Here is a 22,297-nt window from a genome sequence, read left to right on the forward strand (position 1 = left end):
TCACAGGCACTATTTTTGCTATATTTATAGTGCTTTGATGAAACTAGGCGCAAGTTGGCAAAATACTTTCATGAAAAAAGTTAAAAAGAATGCTATACCAGATCCAAGATGGCATGCATTGATTTGATATGAACTACCTCACATCAGCATTCCTGTTTCGAATCTCTCTTTTCATTTCCTGTTCTTATTTTTCATGTGGAAGTGCAAAGGGTGACATCCTCAGGAAGATGGCTCGTATTGCTATACATGAACTGCATGCAGAGTTTCCACCAGTTCTGCCATCAGTGACCTTAGATCAGCTGTCGGATTGGCAGCATCTCCTAGTCTAGACATAGCGCAACTAATCAAGGCCCTGCTTTATTAAAGCTTTTTTCCAATTCTGTGTCTATAGGAAAAATACTTAGTAAATGAAATCCTAAGTTTTCTTGTCTGGCCACCTTCATTGTTATATAGGAATTTTATTATGTTCAGGTAAGCAAAAAGGCTATTGTAGCAGCCAAAACAGCAGTTTGTATTAAAACTTTTATGGGCCCCAACATGGGGTATGTTTCGAGGAAACAAATAGGAAAAGTTTTTTTTTGAAAAAAGGACAAAAACATCTGAGAACACAAAAACATATAGAAACATAGAAATGACAGCAGAAAAAGACCAATCGGCCTATCCAGTCTGCCCAGCAAGCTCCCACACTTATTTTCCCATACTTATCTGTTTCACCAACCACCAAGTTCAGGGCCCTTGATGGTAACTGTTTGATTCAAATTTCCTGCCATCCCCTGCTATTGATGCAGAGAGTAATGTTGGAGTTACATCAAAGGTGAGTATAAGGCTTAATGGTTAAGGGTAGTAACCGCTGCATCAAACAAGTTACCCCGATGCTTGTTTACCCAGACTGCACAGATAAATACCTTGTTGGATGTTGTCTGAATGTAAAACCTGTTTTCCACATTTCACCCTGCTGTTGAAGCAGAGAGCAACGCTGTATATGCATTCAAAGTGATGTATCAGGTTTAATTGGTTTAGGGTAGTAATATGTACCTGAACAGGATATAAACTTGCACACAGATAATAAAGAGAAAAATAAATGGCTAAGATTACTTTACTTCTCTATCAAGATTAAGAGGGTTGAATGAGCTAATGCTCACAAGTGGTTCCCTCCCGATGCCATTTCCTCGAAATATGGTCTGTGTTGGGGAACCATAAAAGTATTAATACAAACTTCTGTTTTGGATGCTACAATAGCCTTTTAGCTTGGCTGAAAATAATAAAATTCCTGTATGAACCTGAAGGACATATTGAATCTTTTGTCCCTCCTCGTATTTGTTACATTTCAGGAAGCTCCATTCCAACATTTGCTCAAGTTTGAAGTGGAGCCCTTGTTAAAAATCATCACATTGGTCACCTTCTAGGCCTCAAGTATCATATGTGTCAGGGTTGCCAGATGCCAAAACTTTATAGAGCCCAACAAACACCAAATCTAGTCTAAAAGTATCCCAAAACTCAAAAGTTGCAAAAACAATTTTTATTATGCTTGATTAAACACACATTCCTGCATTGCATGCAAATTTTCAAAATGAAAAATGTATATAAAAAAAATATTGCTAGAAAAGTCTAAAATTCAAGGTTGTTATATTCAGTGTTGCCTTAGCATAAGGTTCATCTGAGATTTATGCAGAGCAGTGCCATCAAGATTTATTAGAAGCAAGTCCAAGTTGGGGACCCGACCCCCCGGACACTAAGGGGCGGATTTTAAGAGCCCTGCGCGCCGGTGCGCCTATGTTCAATAGGCCTACCGGCGCGCGCAGAGCCCCGGGACTCTCGTAAGTCACGGGGTTTTCCGAGGGGGGCGTGTCGGGGGCGGGGCCGAGTGGCGCGCCATTTTCGGGGCGGGACGCGGCATTTCGGGGGCGGGCCCGGGGGCGTTTTGGGGGCAGACCCGGGGACGTTTCAGGGGCGGGCCCGGGGGCATGGCCGCGCCCTCTGGAACCGCCCCCGGGTCGCGTCTAGTAGATATGGCTACGCGCGTATCTACTAAAATCCTGCGTACTTTTGTTGGCGCCTGGAACGCCAACAAAAGTACGCCAACGCACCGTTTTTGAAAATCTACCCCTAAGTCACCCAAACTCACGAACCTCGACTCACGAACCTTGCCACCATCAAAACCTCAAACCATCACCCAAACTCACGAACCTCGCCACCACCAAAAATCAGGCACTTTCCATTGCTGGGCCCGCTATATGGAACTCCGTGCCTACAGAACTACGCCAAGAATGCTGTTCAAATAAATTTAAACGGAACCTAAAGACCTGGCTTTTTAAGCAGGCATTCACCTGAACATTTTCACTAACATTCCACGCAAGTCTCCTCCCCCTTTTTCCGCTCCTGTCCCAAGCTTCCCCCTGAATCTTCTAGCACAAACCCTCTCTCCTTCTCCATGACCCTCCCATCCACATCCCCCCCTCCCCCTTTATAAAAAAACAAACAAACCCTGGGTTCCTCCTACTCTGTATAGAATAAAAAAAATGTACATTTTATAGACTAATACCCCCTGTAAATATCCCTATATGGTAGGTACAAAACTTTTTGTCCATACTAATAGTTAATTTCCTTCCATGGTCGGCAGTCACCGTGCCGAATCATTGCTATAATCATTGTTTTAATCATTGTAATAATTGTTATAATTATTGTTATAAGCATTTTTACACACTGTTATAATGTTCATTCCTCTGTAAAGCCTCCCGGCTGCATTCAGGTTTAATGTAAATCGATGTGATGTCCACAACTAATGTTGATATATAAAAAAAGTTAAATAAATAAATATTCTTGCATCAGCCCTGCTGACCCCTGCACATTCAGTGCAATATTTTAAAAGCAAGTGCAAAACATACTTTAAAAAAATGTATATGCATTGCGCAGATGGTGAATTCTCACACAGTTCAGGTTTGAAAAGCGAGTGGGAAAATATAGGGTGTGCATGGGAGATGGTTGGGACTGGCATGTTTGTGGCACTCAAGGACTGGAGTTTGCCATCACTAGCCTAGGGCATTAAATAACTCTTGCACCAACCTTACCTGTTCTACCACATCCGAGTAGTCCATTCCAGGGCCTGACTACCTGTACCATTTTAAGTCATTTTTTGATTCAATTCATAAGAACATAAGAAATTACCATGCTGGGTCAGACCAAGGGTCCATCAAGCCCAGCATCCTGTTTCCAACAGAGGCCAAACCAGGCCACAAGATCCTGGCAATTATCCAAACACTAAGAAGATCCCATGCTACTGATGCAATTAATAGCAGTGGCTATTCCCTAAGTAAACTTGAGTTCTCCCACCACCACAATACACTACATGTGTTTTATGGCAAAGAAATGTATAATTCTACTCCGGCCACAAAACCAAAATTCATTCTGTCTCCACTCTCTCAACCATCTTCTCCCTCTTTCTTTGCCAAGCATATAGAAAATCTCCTCCCTTCACTGTGCAGTGCGCTTCGGCTCATCTCCTTGCTGAGTGGGAGAAAGTATCAGCATACTGCTGTTCTGCCCCGGCTCAGGGCTGGTAAAACAAGCATCTTTCTTTTTTCAAGCCCCACAAAGTGGAAATGAGGTGGCAGAGCAAAGAAAGCATTTCTTTTAAGTCCCTGGCAAGGCAAAAGTAGCAGCAAATCAGTGATGTAAGATGCCTTCGGAACTAGATATTACTGAAATTCGCAGTGGGCCCACTTGGGATCCCAGGAATGGCGAAACCCAATGCAATCATATTGATTACTATTGCACTATACTGGCACTGTTATTTGCTCTTGGACAGAATAGTCTAGGGCTCATTTATAATAGAGATGTGAATCATGTCCTCGATCGTCTTAACGATCGATTTCGGCTGGGAGGGGGAGGGAATCGTATCGTCGCCGTTTGGGTGTTTAGAGTATCGTGAAAATCATTAAAATCGTGAACCGGCACACTAAAACCCCCTAAAACCCACCCCCGACCCTTTAAATTAAATCCCCCACCCTCCCGAACCCCCCCCCCAAATGCCTTAAATTACCTGGGGGTCCAGCGGCGGTCCATAGCTAAATCAGGGGAAGGGGGAGGGCAGGAAAACCGGCACACTAAAACACCCCAAAAACCCACCCCCGGCCTTTTAAATTAAATCCCCCACCCTCCCGAACCCCCCCAAATGCCTTAAATTACCTGGGGGTCCAGCGGCGGTCCGGAACGGTCTCCTGCAATTGAATCGTGTTGTCTTCAGCCGGCGCCATTCTGCGCCGCCATTTTGCAAAATGGCGGCGCAAAATGGCGGCGGTCATAGACCAACACGATTCGACTGCAGGAGGTCGTTCCGGACCCCCGCTGGACTTTTGGCAAGTCTTGTGGGGGTCAGGAGGCCCCCCCAAGCTGGCCAAAAGTCCCTGGGGGTCCAGTGGGGGTCCGGGAGCGATTTCCTGCCGCGAATCGCTTTCCGTACGGAAAATGGCACCGGCAGGAGATCGACTGCAGGAGGTCGTTCAGTGGGGTCTGAACCCCCGGGTTTTCCTGCCCTCCCCCTTCCCAGATTTACGATTTTTTGACGATAAATCGGGGGAATTGATATTGTATCGTGGCCCTAACGATTTTTGACGATTTAAAATATATCGGACGATATTTTAAATCGTCAAAAAAAGATTCACATCCCTAATTTATAAGGTGTTACCATTAGCACTGACAGTATATTTTATGGCAGTTCTATTTCCTTTAGCACTTAAAACAATACCTTATTTTTGAGTGAAACTAATAGTACTATTTTGCCATATGACAATGCATTGTAGATGGTAGTGGTTCTCAACCAGGGATAACTGGAAAAGCCTGTCAGGGAGTTCACAGCTAGCCCATTACTGCCGCAAGAGAAAGGGAAACCTGAACCGAAAAAGAGATAGCCACCTGCCACTGCACAGAAAAAAAACACCCTCATTGATACTGATGATGCTTTGTCACCTGCGATCTGCACGTCTACCTTCAATAAGCCATAGACTATATTTAGTCTTTTTTTTCTTTTGATGGAAGAAATAAGGCAGATAGAGAAGTGTCCACTTGTAATATTCATCCTTTTGACTCTCTAAAATGAGCAATGCAAACTTAAGCTGTCTGATACATAATCATCGCATCCTGCTAGATTCAGTTTGAATACAGCTTAGTGGGCCCAGATAGGGCAATCCAGACAGGTGCATGGTCTGAGATTATGATTTCATCAATACCTGTATCTGTGATTCTTTTTACTACTTCAGGTGTGTCTACTCTTTTGTAGAACTTAGTATCAACCACAAATACACAAACTTTACCTTCTATCCCTTCTAGGGGTGTGCATTCGTTTTGAACTTATATGTAAAACGCTACTTATTTTTTTTTTTTAACTTAAAAAAGTGATGAGGCGAAAACGATCGGATTTCCAACTTATTCAACATAGCTATGTTGAATACGTTGGAAATCGCGATCGTTGATCCTAAATAAAAATTTAAACCCCTCACCCTCCTTAATCCCCCCCAAGACTTACCAAAACTCCCTGGTGGTCCAGCGGGGAGTCAGGAAGCCATTCCTCTATTCCTTTGCGAGGAGCACGTGACGTCCGCGTCACGTCGGAGTGATGCGGCCGTCACGTGGTCCACCACGGTTCCGCTCCCGGACCCCTCGTTGGACACAAACGGAACTTTTGGCCAGCTTGGAGAGGTCAGGAGGCCCCCCCAAGCTGGGGGAGGTCGCGAGGTCAGGAGGCCCCCCCAAGCTGGCCAAAAGTTCTGTTTGTGTCCAACGAGGGGTCCGGGAGCGGAACCGCGGTGGACCACGTGACGGCCGCGTCACTCCAACGTGACGCGGACGTCACGTGCTCCTCGCAAAGGAATAGAGGAATGGCTTCCTGACTCCCCGCTGGACCACCAGGGAATTTTGGTAAGTCTTGGGGGGGGATTAAGGAGGGTGAGGGGTTTAAATTTTTATTTAGGGAACCGGTGCACGTATGGACATAGACTCAACTTATGGAATTCTCCATATGTCCATATTGACCGAAATTGACCCCCCTTTTCGACTTATGGACTTATGAACATAAACATTTTGTCTGCACATCCCTAATCCCTTCCACAATGCTGCTTACAAAGATATTGAGCAGAACTGGTTCTGTTCAAAGCAAAAATGACATTTCACAGTTAAAAGTTTGTAACTTAGATGTTTTAGGGCCTCCTATACTAAGAATTTTTCCCTTAGTAAATCAGACCCTTAACTTCATACATAGTAGATTTTTTAAATTGGTACCTTATTTGTATACAGTTTAAATAGTTTAACAGACAATATAAATAGTTTTCAATAAAAGAAATTAATTTTTCCATAGTCAGGAGGGTGAATATTTATGCAAAATTATGTAAATTTGCCACAGAATTGCCATTTAATCTTGAAAAATCTGCTACAGGAAACCAGGGGCTCTCTTTATAGATTATTAGAACTAAAACATGAAATTGCTTACCTGTTTATTTTAGATCTCTGAGTTGGATGCCATCCACCCCTGATGACTTGTTACTCTTTTGTTTGTTAATCTGATCTACTACATTCTCCGTTGTCAGAGATTTGTTTTAGCTGCTCAGAATTTTCATCATTAAAGACTGTTTCAGGTGTGGATATGTTTCCCACATCTTCTTCAGTAAAGATAAGGCAGATTCATTCAGTTTTTCTGCTATTCCCTTGTCCTCCCAGAGTACCCCTTTTGCCCTTCTGTCATGTAACAACCAAACTTACTCTCACAGGCTTTTTTACTTTGAAATTATTTGAAAACATTTTTATTAGTAGTATTTGCCTTACTGGCAAGCCTTTTCCAAAATTCTCTCTTGCCCTTTCTACTGTTTTTATATAACTTGCCAGTGCTTATGCTCTTCCCTATTTTCATCATTTGGATCTCCTTTCCATTTGTTTTTAATGTTACCCTATTAGCTTTAATTGTTTCTTTTATGTAACCATTAAACCATGTTGGCAATCATTTGGTCTTTAGATCTTTTTTAATGCATGGAATACATTTTGTCTGGGCTTCCAAAATGGTATTTTTAAACATAGATTTTGCAATCATTCCTTTTAATTATTTTCTTATTTCCTCATTCTATCATAGTCTCACTTTTTAAATGGATTCATTTCATTCATTCATTTTGTGGGGACCTAAAATCATTTCATTAGTTTCAAAAGAAAAAAAACATTTTTATTCATTTTGTTTACAAATAAAGACAATAGGGCAGTGATGGCGAACTCCAGTCCTTGAGTGCCACAAACAGGCCAGGTTTTCAGGATATCTACAATAAATGTGCATGAGAAACATTTGCATGCACTGCTGCAATTGTATGCAAATCTATATCATGCATATTCATTGTGGATATTCTGAAAACCTGGCCTGTTTGTGGCACTTGAAGACTGGAGTTCGCCATCACTGCAATAGGGGAAGTATTGCAGCCTATTTTGGGCTCCAGAATTTTGATTTTCTCATCAATTCTCATGAAACTTGGGGAAATAAATCATCAGAAGGGGGAAAGAACTCCAAAGTACCTAGACCAGAGCTTTCCAAACTTTTCATGTTGGTGACACACTTTTTAGACAAACATAATTTCGGGACACAGTAATTCAGTCTACTAGCAAACCAGAGGTTAAAGGTTAAACGAACAAAATGTATTTCGACAATTTATGTATGTTTCCTTAAATATATACATAATAAAATGTTTCACGACACAACCTATCTTGTGAAAATCTTTCATTTATATTAAAAATATATAATATTCCAAGATTAATGTTATTGTTATAATTTATGAGTAACAATAATAAAACAAAGTTATTGTGTTATTCAATTTACCTCTTTAATGAGATATATGAGCTTGATGGGATGAGCACAGCTTTTGAATATTTGGTGTTAATAAGAAAGTCCAAAGGGTCTTCTGCGTAATTTTAAAAAGCTGGCCAGTTTCACACTATAAAATTATTTGATAGCCTCATTCAACTAATTCTATATGGCTATGAGAGTGAAGACTGGAATTTATAGGAAGGGACAGAATGTCAATATAAATCCTGCACCTCCAGTTCTGTAACTCTGTGCATCCACTGAAATTCCCCCAAACAATGGAGCTTGAATGTCTCCCTTACAGCTCATCATACTAAAGATGTTTTCAAATTCTGGTGTCACCTCACAGTAACAGCAGCACAAACACCTTCCACTGCCAGGCACATTGTGAACAAAAATAAAACCTCGCAAAAAAAAAAAGACACTCAAAATCTATACTGCAATCCCATCATAACATAACAGTAATAACACCAAGGACTCAAACAACAATAACCCTACCTGTGAAAAAGCAAGGGTAAATATTATACTTGGTCCTAGAATACCAATACACCACCTACTGAGGAAACAAAACAAACCCGATTGCTATAGATCCCTATGCTAGTGAATTTCTCATCATGGTCACACACACAGAGCAGAGACAGACCCTCACCAAATACAGAATACAAAATAAAGGAGCACAAATTAGACAAAACCTGAAATGGAAACCCCAAGAAGCCAGACTCTGTGTATTAATAATGGAAAAAGAGAACCACCATTCCTCATAAAACAAATAAAATCAAGAAACATAAAGCATCAGTTATAATAGTAAACCATACTAATAAAAGAATATTTTAAAACTACTGATAAATAGAATTTCTATTCATTAAAATCATATACATTTTTTACAATTTCCTAAACACCAATAAAATATTTCAAAACAGCACATATATCAAATAACACCCAATAATTAAAACTAATAAGGATTTTAAAAAGCCCCTGCTGTCCATACGTGGGAGCTCTTGATTTCCAGTCACCCGGATATTGTCAAGGATTAGGAGGTTATCCTCTCTCTCTCACACATACTCACATTTCCATTCTCTCTCACACATATACTGTCACATACATACACATTCATGCTCTTATACCCACCATAACCTCTCGCTCTCACAGACACTGACACACTCTCAAGCTCTAAGACACTCTCTCTCCCTCCACACACACACCCCCACACAAACTCTTACTCCCCTGGATTTTCTCATACATACTCTGTCTGGCTCCCTCACATACACACAAACACACACACTCAGGCAAGCTCCCAGTCATTCTCACACACTGAAACTGACCCCCAGGCAGGCTTCCATTCAATTTCACACCACTCCCTCAGGCATGCACACATTCATTCTCACACACACAGACCCCCAGGCAGGCACCAATTCATTCTCACACACACATACATCACACACACAGGCCGGCACCTATTCTCACACATACAAACCCCAGGAAGACACCCATACATTCTCATACACAGACACACCCTCAGGCAGGCACACACTAAAGGCAAACCCCCTCTCTTTCTTTTGCCAGCAACCTCGGAGCCTCTCTCATTCCTCTGCTGCCACTGTCACTGCTGCCGCATGGCTATTGGGGAGGCGCTGATTGCTGCTATTGGCACTGAAGCCCATTCTGCTGCCTCCTCTGTGCAGGCCCCGTGGGTTTCCACTTCCTCCATGTTGATCTCCTACATTGTGAAATCAGCATAGAGAAAGTGCTACTCTTGCACATTACCAAAGATTACATGTGCCAATCAGTAAAAAGTAATTTATTTCTTTTTTTTTACTTTTGCTGTTTGATCTTAGTTTTCTAATCGGTTGGTCACAGGCTTTTTTGTTCCACCTCCCCTTTCTTATTTTTTTGCCAATTCCTTTCATATTGTCTTTTTTTCTATTTCTTTTCTCTCCATCTATCTTCTTCCCTCAAACATTCAGTCAGGTTCTCATTCTCACATGCTTTCTCTCTCTCACACACTCACAGGCTCTCTCTCATACAATCATTCATACATTCTCTCTCTTGCACATGCTGTCTGACTCTCACACACCCAGGCTCTCTCTCACACCCACATGTTGTCTTGCTCAAGCTCAGGCTCTCACTGTCACATGCTCTCTCTCATACAATCATTCATACACAGTCTCTCTCTTGCACATGCTGTCTGACTCTCACACACCCAGGCTCTCTCTCACTCCCACATGCTGTCTTGCTCAAGCACAGACTCTCACTGTCACATGCTGTCTCTCTCACACACACACACACAGGCTCTCTCACATGCTGTCTCTGCAAACATTCAGGTCCTCACTCCCACACACAATCTCTCAACTCACCTCATACACACACACAATCGCTCAACTCACCTCATTCACGCACACAATCTCTCAACTCAGCTCACAGACGCACACAATCTCTCAACTCACCTCACACACGCACTCTACGGGCCCTCAGCCTCTCTCTTACCTCTGGGCCTCCTCTTCACGGGTCGCTGCAGGATGGGCTCTGCAGCGGCCCTGATCTTCTCGGGCTGATCCGCGGTGGGGACCCTGCATCCGGCCTCCTCCTCTTCTTACCCGCTGCAACAACGCTGCTGCTCCTCTTCTGCATGCGGCTGACATTCCTCCCCCTTTCTGCCCGTGTGGCTCCGGCAACATTTTTCTTCCGGGGCCGCATGGGCAGGAAGGAGGCGGAGCACCTGCATGTTTAGACGTGCCCTTTTTCTTCGGGCCGTGGTGACGTGAACTCACCACGGCCATGCCGATCTTCCTGCTGTGTGTCCACGGCACACAGCATAGCGATTCTTTACTGCTCAGCCGCCAGTGGGATGAGCTCCACCGGCGGCTGCATTGGCTCCTACTTGCCGGTGTGTCACGTGCACCGGGCTTGCGCGACACACTGGCACACCTCAGGCGACACACCAAAGTGTCGCGACACACACTTTGGAAAGCTCTGACCTAGACTGTTGCAAAGTTGCACCAAAATTGGCATGACTAGCCTAATGATCTTTAAAGGAGGAAAGGGGTACCAGAATTATCAGGAGTTCTTTAAGTCATCGTCAAAGGAGCAAAATTGAAAGATAGTGTGGGAAGCGTACCTCAAGGCTCCAAAAGAGGGCACTGTCAACAGTGGCATGAACCCTGGTTGGTATCAGAAGAGGCAAAGTGGCACCATAAGTGGCATCAGCATTCTAAGGCACCATGAAGGAGAAATGAAGCAGAAAAGATGGTAGGAAAAACCAAACCATTAATAAAGGGGCTAAATAGGACAACAAGTGGCATCAAGACACCAAAGCAACATGAGAGATGCAAAGCAGCCCTTAAGACTAATAGGAACACTTCAGGATGTAAGGTCTGTGTTGCGAGCACGGGACAGTGGTTGCTTGTTCGGGAAAGAGTGTGTGCCCTTGGACCACAGCACAAGCCCAGAGGAAAACACAGGGCATGCACCATGGCAGGTGAGGCGTATCCAAGCATGGGCAGACAGGCTGAATACTAGGAGCACTCTGACCTCTGCCAAATCTTAACATACCAGAAAAGACCCAGTAATGCAATGCTGGTCTCTGGGGAAGCCTTCTGGCCACTCAATAGCCCTTTTGGACCTGCCGCCAGGGAAAAGAAGGTGCAATAGGATGGACAGAAGTCAAGGACAGAAGATGACTCTGGAACAAGGACAAGACATAGGCACTTGGAGTATCAGCAAGGCACTGCCCCTCAGTGCACCCTACACTGTCCCCATTGGCTGGTCATGGACCATGCTGTCCCACTGCACACCCTACACAACCTGAAGAGGCTGGTCACAGACCATGCAGAGAGTGGGATGAGCACTGGACTGAAGCTCAGGAATAAAGGGGATTCCGGGCAGCGCTTAAAGAAGGATCCAACTGGAACATGGCTCCAATGACCGGGAGCAGGACTCAAGAACAGATTCAGACACGGATTCAGGATTAACTCACGGATGGTCACCTGGAGGCAGGACCAGCAGGAAGAGGCAAGGCTGGAACTCCTGGAACCAGGAACTGAAGAATCAGGAACAACTTGACACAGGAACCAAATAGACTGGAAGATCTAGAGACAGGAATCGAAGAGACTGGAACATCTGGACAAAGACGCAGGATCCATTGAGAAACCAGGAACACAAGATGAAGACAAGGGAGCTGCCATGAGGAACAGAGGACCTTGAAGAAGCAAAGATGGATCTTGGAGCCTCCTGGATGGAAGAGCTGGAATAGAGCATCCAGGAGCAGATAGCTCCTTATGAAGGCAACGAGGGACTGGTGAAGAGCCCTTTTATAGGGCTGAACAGGAGACATGGAGTGACATCATCTAACAGGGCCACAGGGCTTTTCCTGCCACGGGAAGCTTAAATACTGCAGAGAGGTGCAGCTGCGTGCCTAGTGGAAGCCAGGACCAGAAATAGCAGTGGCGGTTTTCTGCCGCAAAGAAGAAGCTGAAGGCAGCACTCCTGCTGTGAGACATGGCAGGATGTCGGTGGCTCCATACTGTGGAAGAAGACAAGGCCAGCAGCAGCTCCGCCCACCATGGAGAGAAGACAGTGGTGGCATTCCCGCCTCATGGAGGATGGCAGCAATGGTGGCGACACTCAGGCCGTGGGGAGGCAGGCTCGGTATCAGTGGTACTCCCACTGCACGAAGGATGGTGGCAAGGGCCAAAGGAGGCCATGGCGGTGATAGCTCCATGCCACAAAGAGAAGCAGGCAGGCCCCAACGCCAACACTCAGCTACAGAAGGGAAACGGCGTCAGCTACAGGAAAGGTGAGAGGCTGCCTGGGCCCGTGAGCAGAACTGTAACAATCTGGGGTATGGCGCAAGGCACAGTGGAAGAAAAACCTCCAAGGATTAGATCTTGGGCATGGCAGCAAGGCGCATGGCACAGAAACCCTTTAAGGGGTATAGCACAAGGCAGAATAGCATGGGAGTTGTCAGTCATTCTATTGAATCACTTACGAATTGTCAGATTCAATACAAGATAATGAACTTTGATAAGTATCATTTCCTTACTTAAGTATTTAAAATATTACTTGCTTGAATTTGAACTACGTGATGGGTGGAATTTTGATTTTCTTGTGAAATGGACTTTCTGAATAAAACACATTTGCATTCAGAACATGTAAATGGTTTCTAATGAGTGTGGTTTGGTTTTCCTTGTAAATTGTGAGGATTCCTTTATTTAGAAAGCTTTTTCCATATTCTGTAGCTAGACTCTGGCTATTCCATTCTTGATTTTCTGGTTTTGCATGAGCTCTCTCACGACTGTAACTTTTATAGAATTCAGAAAATCAAAATGGTTTCCTCTTGCGCTTGTATTTCTTCCTTCTGACTGCAGATTTTTGTGGACAAACCACCCACGTTACTTTTTGAGTATTAAAATGGGAGTGGTCCTGACCATTTAAAATATAAGCTGGAGTGTTAATCTCGTAGCAGTGTATGAATATCATGTCAAGGTGCATTTTGAATTGTGATGAGTCATGTGTGCTTGAGGTCTAGAACTTTATCAGTAGCCACATCTTTGCTCTGGTATGCATTACTTTCCGAGATAAGAATAGAATTATACTCTTATAAATTTCAAAAACTAATGAGAACCTGGTTATTTTTTCAGCTAGGTTTGTGAATCTAAATTGGTTCTTGTAGCTCAACATGTACTTAAAGACAGTCTTGTAGTCAGGTGGCTGGCAAGTTTGGACTATTGTTTAGAAGGCTGGGATCATTAGTTGGGGAAATATTTTTAGGATTACAGGGGCAGAGCATATATTTCTGTGGGGTCATTTTGTTTTGGTTGGTTGCTATGATATGTTAACCAACTTGCGGGAGCAGCCCATGAACCATCGCACTCACCCAATGCCTCCGACAACAGACCATGCTTCGCAGCTAGGATACTGATACCATCTTCTCCCCAAGAATTCCCTAGATGAGCACTCATAACCTTAAAGGCCCCATGGCGAGAATCCCCATGACTGGTGCCAGCAGATGATGTCACATGGCTGGGTATTTAAATCCCAGCCATGCAGCAGAACAATACCTCAGAAATGGATCACCTGCCATCCGCAGTGGAAAGTTGCCTGCTTCTGATCCTAGCCAGGACCAGGTCTTCTCTTGCTTTTGCTCTCCACAAGACTCATGCTAAGTCCCGCTGGCCTCTGAAACCCAAGGGCTCATCCTAAGATGCAAAGGGATGGTATAGTTGAAGCCCTAGACTAGTCTCACACCAGCCTAGTCCCAACAGCAGCCAGGGAGTACCTACGGGGCCTTCTCTATAGGTTGAGTCAGCCTTCCCATAGCAACAAGGGTCCAACAATCCTTAAAGATTGTATGGTTATTTAGTGTATATTGTTTTACATTTTATGTTACATTTTGTATATCGCTTGCTGTGCATTTATGTTTTAACTCTGTATTGTATATCACTTTGTGCATTCTTTTGACCAGGAAAATGATTATAAAATATTTTTTTAAATTCACTCTTAAATTTTGACATCATTTAAATGATATAGAACAGGAATAGGCAATGCTTAATCCTCCAATAACCAAAAACATATCGAACAAGCCCACATATCATGGGGACAACTTCTTAAGCAAATCAAAGAAGAAACTCCAAAAAGAATGACCCAGGGACACACCTTAGCCTCAGGATCATGAATATAAGTTTGTCTTATCGACTAGCAATGTTTCAAGATGTACAGGGTCCATAAAAATAAACCCATTACCTTGATAATATCACACATTTACAGGGACATTTCAGGTAAAAAAGCTCCAACAACCAAGACTTGGGGCTAAAATTGGAGAAACTGTTTCCTTTTTATCTATGTCTCTCTAGAGAGAACAGGAAATACCAGGATTTTTGTCTGCAAAATAAAGTACCCTTCTATTTAAAATACTGGTAAAAGAAAATATCCCTATCAGATTCTAATACAAAGTTAATAACAAAGGTAGCACTGATTGCAATAACATCCAAAGAAGATTGAAGAAAAAGTGAAAGATCATAGCTAGGGGATGTGCCAACATATCTGAGGCTCCCTCATCATGAAGTAATAATCTTCCTCTTGTCAGGTAAATAGTAACACTTAGACAAAGGAAAATTCATTTTAAGTAAAAATTGTAGAATTTCAGTAGCATACTTCTTAAACAATTCATTACAGAAAAGAAAGTGGTTTTGTGGAAAATTCGACAGACAAAATTCCTGGATCGCATCTTATTCCCTAGTATTTCACATTTGTATTGCATAGCCAAAGCATCTTTTATACCTGCAGCTACAATGGCTTGCAGATTAGTAATAGCCCCAGAATAGGCATTAACATTAGTCTCTAGGCTGATAGTTCTTGTCTCAATATCAGAACATTTCTTGGTTGCTCCATTTGTATACTCACAAAGCTGGTTCACAGTCCTAGAAAGGGTAATCTCAATCCTGGAAACTGCTGTCCAAATATTCCTCAAAGAAATTTCAGCTGGCTCCTCAGGAGAACCCTACTCAATCCTCTCAACGTACGTACATATTTCATGGGATCTGGCATATCAAATACAGATCTTGTCGGAACGGTTATGTTCTTTATATGAGGTGTAGCTGACATCACACATTCAGAATTTTGTACTGCCACAGGAGGAATTACCTCATTAACATCTTCCTGCAGGACTATTGCATATACAGCATAGTTCTCTGCTTCAACGGCAGGGGAGAAGAAAAAACTGATACTACACACATCCAGCAGAGCTCTCTGCTTCAACGGCAGGGGAGAAGAAAAAAGGGTTCGCACTCACAAAGCGGGGAGTAGCTGGCTTGTTATGGCGGTTACTACCCCAAACCAAATGTGCCTGATACTTCACTTTCGATGCATATCCAGCACGGCTCTCTGCTTCAACAGCATGGGAGAAGAATAAACTGATACTTCAAGCATATCCAGCATAGCTCCCTGCTTCAACGGCAGGGGAGAAGAAAAACAACCAATAAGGGCTGAATAACATAGTCTGGGTAAAACAAATAAGCATGGGTGTAGCTTGCTTATTGCGGCGGTTACTACCCCTACTACCCCTAACTAATCAAGCTAGACATTTCACTTGGATGCAGCTCCATCACTGCTTTATACATTAATGGTGGGGGTGGAAGGGAAATAGAACCAAAGAGCTAAGAGAAACAGATAAGTATGAGAGAAAAAAGTGTGTGAAGCTTGCTGGGCAGACTGGATGGGCCGTTTGGTCTTCTTCTGCCGTCATTTCTATGTTTCTATCTATGTTTCTATATTGGAGGTTGAGGCCTTGGAGGTGGAGATCACGCTTCAGGAGAAAGGGAAGGCTCTGCTTACTCTGTACTCAAATTAACTTACAGCATTAAGTTAGTTCTCCGTACTTGGAAATCCATACATTCGCATGTAGAAACTGTGGTTGAAGAGGACGCTAATGTTTTGCCTTTCCTTTCCCTCCCCATCGAGCCAGTACCACAATAATACAACATAAGGGGCATGAACCTTTAGCGCATCAGCAGCGGTGCACCTCTCTGCACTTCTTCTTATAGGCTCCAGGAACAAGGGGCCTTCAACAGGTATCCTCAGTTGTGCCTGCAGCATTTGCCTCCCACAAAGCCTCCAGAGTCCCTGGCATGGGTATTCCAGCTGTCCTCAATAAATATTTTAAATATAGACCTACTGACAGTGCTACCCATCTGGAATTTGATTTCATACATTAGTACTGCTTCACTTTGAGACAGTACTGATACCATAGAACCTTTTACTTTGATTGACAGAACATATCTGCAATTTAATGAGACACAATATACCATCTTAAGTACATACTAATAGGCCTAAGCAATAAAGCTTAGTGTGCATGGTAAGATGGTTTATCATGGGCTAAACATTGGGGAATTGAGAGGGGTGCATGTAAACACATTTTTGATTCAATTTCGTAAATTGTGCTTGATAAAAGCATCCATATATTTTGCACCTGCTATTTGTGAAGCTGGTAGTGATGGGGAGGGGGTATAAAATACTGCATGCTTTTTTGGAAATTCTAAGTTCATGTGCTGTTTTCCTTCCCCAACCTAAACACCTCCCCCCCAAATGATGCCTCTTTTAAATCCGACAAAAATGTTCATGCTTTGGAAGCCCACATGCATTTTTATCCAGGCAGAAGAAAGCAATTTTCAGAAAGACCAGATTATCTAGGTAAGTCACTCTTCACCCAGGTACATGGATTTGATAATTGCCCTTAAAATCTCTGCCCTCTCATCTATATTTTTTCCAATGTACCTACTGAGGATGAGATTTAATTCAAGCCTCATAGAAAGGCATCCCTAGTTCCCTTTTTTTATATAAAATATTTTCTGAATAGTGTGCATTTTGCTGTTGTCTAGTCATGAGTCTACTCCCACTAAGTATCTGTTCCAAAATGGTACCAACCTGCCTCAGAGTACCTATTTGTCCCATCAAAGGTGATTCTGAAGCCATTAAGTATCATTTTGGAAATGGATGCACTCACTGATAACTTTCTGGCAATTAACACCAGCAAAACAGAGCTACTTATCATCTCACCTCAAAACGATGCCACATCTAATACAACTCTACCATTGTAATCCTGCCTATCCACTGCGCAACAGGTCCGCAGCCTTGCCATAATTATCGACAACCACTTCACCTTAAAAAAATTCATTACTGCCACCATAAAAAATGGCTTCTTCAAGCTCCATACACTAAAAAGAATCAAACCACTCTTACACCCTCATGACTTCTGTACAGTTCTACAAGCTACAATACTGTCTAAAATTGACTATTGCAACTCCATCCTTCTAGGCCACCTAAAAATGTAATACAACCACTACAAATGCTTCAAAACGCTGCCGCCCGCATTCTGACCAACACACACCACCACGATCACATTAAGCCAGCGCTCCAGTCCCTACACTGTCTACCGATTGCATCCAGGATTATTTATAAATCTCTTACACTAATACATAAGTCCATTCATAACCAAAATATGCAATGGTTCTCTGAACATTTTACATTCCAAAAGACAAACCGACCAACAAGAACTCAGCACCAAGCCAAACTCAAGACCCCCTCTCTCCCAAGCTTACCAAACATGTTTCCACGAGGGAGCACTCTCTTAACATAGCAGGAATCACTTTATGGAACAAAATGCCCACTATACTGTGTCAGGAGTCTTGCCATAGGAAATTTAAACAAAACCTTAAAACCTGGCTTTTCAAATTAGCATACCCTTGATTGATATGGCTCTTAAACTGCTTACAACATGACAGTTTACCTTTCCATAACACATGACCAATGCTGAAACCTTTTTTTTTTTTTCTCGTTATCTCTCCCTCTCTCCCCTGCCCCTCCCCCCCATGCTCTGCTTCTCTATTACCGATCTATGTCCCATTCGAATAAGTCCTCCTTTTGTATAGTAATCTCCAGTATTTCAAATACTGCTCTACTATTATGTTTATTGTAAAGCTAGTTGTATGTATATTGTTTTATTTATTGTTTGGTATTTAATTATTTCATTGTAAAGCCTGTTGCTGCATTATAGTTCATTGTAAACCGAGGTGATGTCCTGAACGTGCCACGGTATATAAAAAAAATCCATAAATAAGTAAATAAATAAATAGAATATAGTGGAGCCCTCTGTGACACTATAGCACACTACTGGACCTTCAGGGATTATAAGGTATTGATGTGGGGTTCAAGATGTGGGAGAAAGGTTTTGAATACCAAAAGGTGTGCAAGCTGGGCTACCAGGGTGAGGCTGAAGCCAGCACTGGTAGAACTTTAAGAAAAATGTTACATTTTTTCAGACTTTGAGTGCAGCAGAAGGTGTGGTAGATTGGTCTCATTAGAACCCCATGCGTTTGGATACCACAGTTGGGGAGAGGATATCTGGGGGCTGCATAGCTCCTTCAAACCCCATGAGATAGGGTCACCATCATGGGGTGCTACATTACCATAGTATTTGTCACTGTGGTATTTTTCTGCAAGGAAAAATGCTATGAAACTGATTAGCCTGTGAGTACATGGTACCAAGGTCAGTGAAAACGACAATATTTTTCCCTCCAGGGAAAATACTTCAGCTTAATAAATCTAGTGTAACGGACCCTATGGTCACGTTATCAGTAAGCGTTGGGTGATTTCTTATTCAGCTAGATCAGTGTAAGTTAAAAAATGAGGAGGTTACCATTCAAATGCAGCACATCCCTTTGAGGGTGCTGAAATGGCCATCTCCTTTCTGAGGCATTATAAGCAGCTCTCTCCTAGGAGCTCTGGGGGCAGTGTAGTTTGTGTTTCAAGTTATTGGAGGTGTGTAGGAGCTTTTGCCTATTTTGGATTTTTGGGCCTACTCTTAGGACTCCAGCAAACCCTGCTGGATTTCTAAGTTAGGTCAGGGATCTGCCATGCCTATCTACTTCCTGGTGGGTAGGGACTATATCCTGGGATATATTAGGATTTTAAAAAGACTAAGTTGTAGGAAACCTGGTGAAACCCTGTGTACATCCTGGATTCTGGGCATGGGAACCCTGTGTCTGGGGCTGTCCAGATTAGGGAAGACATGCCCCTCTACACCTTCAACGAGGACAGAGGAAGGTGGTGACCCAATGCCAGGACCTTCTGGGGTTTACCTCAGTTTTGGGAAAAATAAATTGTTTCAAGAATATCTGGGAGGAAGTTATGGCTGTACCTCTTCCTGCCCATTGGAAGGAACATCTGAAGCTGCTTCTTCCTGTGTGGATCCCTCCCATCGGGGATTCTTGTGATAAAGAAAAGAGATTAAAGGAAAATCTACACCTGTGAGTAAAAGACATTTGAGATCATTGAGGACACCAATCATGAGTCTTCACACCTGGGGGGGGGAGAGAACAATGTTAAAGCTAACCAGGACTAGTTCCGGCCTCAAAGAGATTAACAATTCTTTTAAAGCCCTACTGGTGTGCTGTCCGCACTTTGGGATGGGTTACATAAGAAAAATAAACAACTAATTTTGAAAAATATTGATTTTTGTCTCCCGTTTAGATTTCTATTAAAATGACAATTTCAGGATTATTCATAAGGGAACTGGGAAGAGGCTGACCTTTGTTCTCAATTCTGTTAGAGCATTAAATGGTATGAAACAATTCAAATCGCTCAGCCTTAGTCACTTCCAGTTGAGATATTGATGAGTCTATTACTCCACTTTGCCTCTTTGTTGCTGTAGTAATGATGTAAGCCAGTTTTTGCAATTGAAGAGAAGCATATTGAGGCCCTAAACTTTTCAAAGATTCATAAAGAGGGCATTTATCTAAATTTTCCTGGGTAAGTTGCAATTTACCTGAGCAATGTGGCAATCTATTGCTCACATTCAATCCAGCCAAAAGTATGCATAGGGCTCCTAGCATGTTCAGCTGGATTGAGGGGAGACATTCTAGGAAGGGGTGGGGGGGGGATTGTTTTGAGTGGAATCAGAAAACACGTGTAGAGTAGATTAGGTAAACTTAACTTACTCCTAGGCTGAGTTTGAACATTGTTCCAATGAAAGTTTAAACAGAGATTCACAAGAATAAAAGGTCTGTAAGACATAACTAAACAGATAAGGCTTTTTTTTTTTAATGAGATTTTGAAAATCTTATTTCACCAGGCCTAGCATTATGTCTTTGACTTCTCTGCTATTTAACCATGCTTCAGTGAAAGATCACATTGAAGCGTGACATTCCAAAATTTTAAAACTAGTGAAGCCTGAGCAGTCATGTTCCCATTGCATCTATCTAGCCAATAAATCTTCTAAAAAGGTCAAGTACAGACAGCTATGTGTAGCTTTGATGGCTTTCCAGACTTATCTTCTACAGAGTGTGGCATTTCCCTTAACTAAGGCTGCAGACAGCTCCCAAGTCATTACATTTATCACTCATGGTGTGCCTTTATTAAATGGCCACTGTTTAATCTTTTAGCATCCAAATTCTGCTCTTCAAATCAGTGAAGTTAAAAATAGATGAAAGAATGCTGGTTCAGTATTAAAATGTTTAAAACAGATAGCAAAACAGGGGTCAATGTTCTAAACTGAACTCCCGGAATTTGTTGAATAAAGGCTTAAGTTAAACACAGGAGTTTGCAGTCTTGCAGTATAACACTGCAAGTACACTTTTGAAGAGAAACCCCCTATTGGGTTTCCCTTTGAAAATTGGGCCAGCGGCACACAGTGAGTACTTAGTACATTTGCACCTGTTTAAAACAAAATTATTGGCCACATAGATAGACATGACCTGATGAAGTCTTGTCTTACAAATCTACTACATTTTACTGAAAGTGTTAAAAAAAACATGTGGATAAGGATGAACAGCTCAATACAGTGTATCTATATTTTCAGAAAGTATTTGATAAAAGTTCTGCATGGAAGACTTCTCAGGAAATTAAAAAGTCATGGATAGGAGGCAATGTTCTGTTGTGGACTGGTGGTAACTGCTTAAAAGATAAGAAACAACTTCCCAATGCAGAAAGGAGATCATGGAGTGTCCCACGATTTGCATTGGGTTCAGTGCTATTTAACATATCGATAACCAATCTGGAATTAGGAGCAACAAGTGAAATGATCAAACTTGCAGATAACACAAATTAAAATTATGAAGATACCCTAAGGAGGTTAGGACTTTTCAGCTTGGAAGAGACTACTCAGAGGGCATATGACAGAGGCTTTATGGTATTGCTGCAGGGAATCCTTTGCAGATTGCCACTTAACCAGAACACAGCCCAAAGATCTTGGGATGGTCAAAGTATAGAAACAGCGTGACTCCTCTGAATCAGTTGCACTGGTTTCTAATAGAATATTGGATTAGGGTTAAATTCCAGCATTGACTTATAAAGCTTTGAATAGTCTGTTTGGTGCCATAAGTACTCGGCAAAACTTCTGTTCTTTGAAGGAAATCATTGTTCCAGCAGTCAAAGAAGTCTATCTGTAGAAATTTAGGTCATGAGCATTCTCTGTGCTAGCTTTATTATTGTTGAGCATTCTTCCAAGAGGGTACCAATTGCAGAAGAACTATTTGGATTTATTTTCATTTATTTTATTTATTTAAAAGCTTTTTTAGACCGGTATTCGTGGGTACATCATATTGGTTTACAAATAACTTGAACATAATACAAAGAACAGGGTGATCAAAACCTAGAACATATTTTTTATAACAAAGAACAAATATTTGGATATTTGTAACATGGTCAAAACTTGGCTCTTTCATATGGTTTACCAGTTGTAATTTTTTTTGTCCATTTTAAGGGGGGAATGAGTTTTATGAGATACATTTGAGTGATAGTTTTGATCAGTTAAGGGCAGGATATGGATTCTAGATTGCTTCTTTTATTATTTGATCAGTGGTGTAGCCAGCACTGTTTTTTTGAGTGGGCCCAAGGTTAACAAGGGGTTGGAGGCATACAGGTCTAAACTCTACTAGTTGTACTCCAATGGGTTCCTAAGTAGTCTACAACAGCCCTTAT

This window comes from Rhinatrema bivittatum, chromosome 3 (genome assembly GCF_901001135.1).
Source record: "Rhinatrema bivittatum chromosome 3, aRhiBiv1.1, whole genome shotgun sequence".
NCBI lineage: Eukaryota > Metazoa > Chordata > Amphibia > Gymnophiona > Rhinatrematidae > Rhinatrema > Rhinatrema bivittatum.